At 60.2% G+C, this 3899-nt stretch overlaps 1 pseudogene; it reads right to left on the reverse strand.

Annotated features, from left to right (window-relative positions):
* Positions 1 to 993: 993 nt before the first annotated feature.
* On the reverse strand, positions 994 to 2392 carry LOC136497744 (ethylene-responsive transcription factor ERF008-like; annotated as a pseudogene).
* Between the last annotated feature and the right edge of the window lie 1507 nt (positions 2393 to 3899).

The raw sequence follows: 3899 nt of genomic DNA on the forward strand, positions 1-3899 counted from the left end.
AACCGAAATTCCTGTATACTTTAAAGCGCCTCTTTTTATCTCTCTCTCGAAAGAGGCAGAATTTTTGCGGTCCAGGATGCATGGTTGCGCTTGCACGGGCTAGGAGCAGAGAGTACACGACCTAAGAAATGGCAGGTCACTGTAGTCCCCCGACACTACTATCTATGAGAAGTAGCAGGCAGGTCCGTCGCTGAAACCGCCTCGCTGTCGTCCCTGCTGCTCCGGACCATCATTACTGCCGGCATGTGCCGATGCATGCATCGCGCGCGCTAGCCTCCCCGCCTTCTCCTTCGCCGTCCAGACCCATGGAAATCACGCACGCACGGCCGCACGCACGACAGTTGGTCAGCTGCCAGTTGCCACCGGCGGGCGGGGGCCGTGCAGAGCCTCCTATCCGCATCCATCCTCGGATGCACGGCGAGATTCTTCCCAGGCCCCAGAGCATGAGCTGCCTGAAAACCATGACGAGGGCGTGACGATGGGATTCCTTTGAATGCTGGCTGCAGCCTGCTCGTGCTCGGTGGCGGCTGGCGCCGGCGTTGAGCTGCCAGAGCTACAGCTACTTGTCATGCGCACAGCGCGACTGCGATCACGCATGATGACGTGCGCCTTTCCCACCACTTCCCTTTCCGATGTGGTGGCCTAACACCCACCCAACCCAAACCGGAACCCAACGCGACGACGCATCACGCAGCGCGATTAGTAGTGGAGTACTAATCGCTGCTGCTTATCTACTCGGAAACAAGCAAAAGAGATAAGGGAGGGGGAGAGACGAGGATGATGACTTGTTTTTCTTATCAATCACGGTTACAGCTGTCCTTGACATTTGGAAAGACCGCCACTTGTGGCCGCCGCCTCCGCCTGCCCGCCCGCCCGCCCCAGCTGCGTGCCCTCCCCCTCGTGCTTATCCACAACGTATCGAAAACCCTCACCGCCCGACCGCCGACCATCCAGTCCAGTCGCCGAGGACGACGGAGACGGACGGGTAGGCAGGCGGCCGGGTCAGCTGGATCGTCGTACGTACGTGGAGACGGGGACGACAGCGGCATGCTGTGCTGGGCGTCGTCGCGGGAATGGGAACAACCGAATGAACCGATAACGGACGTCGTCGTTGACGTTGAGCCTTGCGATGTCGCTCGCTTGTCACTCGGCGTCGGAGCTCTCGGGGCTCGGCGCCCGGTTTAGATCCGGGTTCTTCACGCGCCCGCTCCACGCCGGCCGCTGCGGCGGCTGCGGCTTCTGCTCCTGCTCTTTCCTCCGCGTGCGCGTGGACACGCAGCTGCGGGAGGTGGTGGTGGTGGTGGTGCCTCTGGCGCTCGCGGTGGTGCGGCGGTGGGACCATCATGCCGGTCTGCAGCGCGTCCACGCGAGACCCCACCTCGATGGCCTTCTTCCGGATGGACGCCGCGGACAGCGTGCCTGCGCCGCCGCTGCCGTCGGCGGTGTCGGGCTCCCCGTCCCCGCCCCCGCCGCCCTCCGACAGCGCCAGCGATGGGATCTCGTCGGGGAAGTTGAGCCGCGCGGACCGGCCGCGCAGGTAGAACACGGCCGTGTCGTAGGCGCGCGCCGCCGCCACGGCCGTGGCGTAGGACCCCAGCCAGATGCGCGTGCGCTTGTGCGGCTCCCGGATCTCCGCCACCCACTTGCCCCACTTGCGCATGCGCACGCCGCGGTACTGCCGCCGCGGCTGCATCTGCTGCTGGTGGTGCTGGTGCGCCGGTCCCAGCTGCGGCGCTGACGCGCCCGCCGCCGCCGCCATCGCCGCCTGCTCCGCCTCCATCTTCACCGCGGCGGCCGCGGCGGCCGCCAGAGGAGCCATGGCTGCGGCTGCGGCTGCGGCTGCTGCCGCCGCGGCCGCCGCCGACGCCGCCGACTCCTCGCTGGAAGACCGGTACTCGCCCTGCATGAGCATCCGCTGCCGCTTCTCTCTCTCTCTCTCGCTCTCGCCTGCGGCCCTGCTGAGGGCGGCTGAGGGAGGGTTGTGCAGGCAGGCAGGTGCAGTAGCAGCAGTGGGTATCGGCAGCTGCTTTGGGCGGTGGCGTGGTTTTCTTGGCTTCCCTCCCTCCCTCTGGACTATCTATTTGCTGGTCGAGTATTTGTATTGGGATTTTGTGGGTGGAGGGGGGTATGATTAGAGCTTGGTTGGGATAATCATCATAAAATAGCGCGGGGGATGGGAAGACGGCGTCGACTGTACTGTGCTGTTTGGAAGGGATCGAGCCCTCACCGGCACACAAATTGTTAGGTCCACCGGCTAGCTTGCATCCGGACGTCGGACAGCTCCATGCCATGCGATGCTTGCTATCTATCCGGACCGGAATGGGCGACACCTGACCTGGGCAAACAATTTTATGTTGACACTAGGTGCACTTATTAGGGAAACATACTTGTCAATATATTATAGGCTACTGTTGTGCAGCCAGTATCAAAATCATGGCTTCAAACTATGTTCTCGCTTATTCGTCCCAGTTTGCTTAAACTTATCAGCCCGGCTTATCAGATGTGATATAATATTTTCTCTCTCACAACAAATCAGTATTAGCTGGTTTATCGGCCACAGCTTCAAAATCTAGAAGAGCTGTGCACGGAAGCATCCGCGCATGGACATGCAAAAGCTTACGTGCTGGGCACACGCTTTAATTGCGTCATTATTGGAGTATGCAAACAACGACAATTTATATAGACAAAAAAGTCAAGATAATGTCAATAATTATTTCCCGTGGATATGAGCATCTTGTTGTTGTCACAATCCACCCGCTCTTTGTTCATCACCAACCCTCGTGCACACCTGTCGCCTCATCGAAACGCTGCTGACCTCGCTCAAGACTTTGACACCGCGCGCCTACCACCAGTAAAACTCGATTCAACTGCGCGTGCTTGCCACCTAGTTTAACACTAGCTCCCAAGACAAAATGCGTGACGGATTGACCTACGTGCGTTTGGCTGTTGGAAGAAGGAATGTCGTCTGCTGGGCGATATTTCGATGATCGATCTCGATCGGCCGAGAGGAGAGGCTATCCGGACTCCGGAGCCGTCAGTTCACACACCATACAAATTAAAACCTGATCGATGATGTATGGTGTCGCGGTTTGAAACTTTGGTTTGAAGCTATGCAGTCCGCAGCCAATACTTTATGCAACATGAGACTCTCCCGATAATTGCTTTCTTTTTAGGTGGGCAAATGGGGCGCCAGCGGGCAGCCGCCGTCCGCCGACCCGCGCGCCGCTCGCGTGCATAATTGCTGCGGGAATAGCTGGCCCGGCTTTCAAATCATGCAAATCCAATAAGCGGGCGGAGCGAGCTGGACTGGACCGCCGGGGACGTACCAGACCGGACCTGCTCTCGAGACGTCAAGGCATCGTGGCCCCCGCGCGGGGATTCGAGCTTGTCCAGCCAGCCATCCGGGCCGCTGCTGCGAATGCTGGTGAGCTAGCTGCTGTGCGATGCTATGCAGTGCAGGTACGCTTACGTACCCATCATCAGCGCCAGCAAGCTCGTCGTCGGCAGGTCGTACGTGCAGCTGCACGTTCGGTGCTAGCGAGGACTAGTGGACGACGGCGTAGGCAGGCGCGCGGCCGTGGATGGATGCGTGCGTGCGTGGGCGCGCGCGTGTGGCCCGGTTCGCGCGGACACCGGACAGTGGGGTTGGATCCAGCGGCGGCAGCACAGGGACGGCCAACACGACGTGTCGCTGGCGCGCGGCCGGCCGGGGGCCATGGGCCGATCAAAAGGAGGGGCTGGACCACACGCACGAAGCTCGAGCTCGATAGGTGGACAATAACGTTGTACTACGAGCGGTGTAGCCTGCTACTGCCAGGCGCCGGTAGGGTAGCTCAACCTCGATCGCGCGAGCTAGGCCATGTTTAGATTGTAAAAAATTTTAACTCGATGAATAGTAG

The sequence above is a fragment of the Miscanthus floridulus genome, chromosome 12 (assembly GCF_019320115.1).
Source record: "Miscanthus floridulus cultivar M001 chromosome 12, ASM1932011v1, whole genome shotgun sequence".
NCBI lineage: Eukaryota > Viridiplantae > Streptophyta > Magnoliopsida > Poales > Poaceae > Miscanthus > Miscanthus floridulus.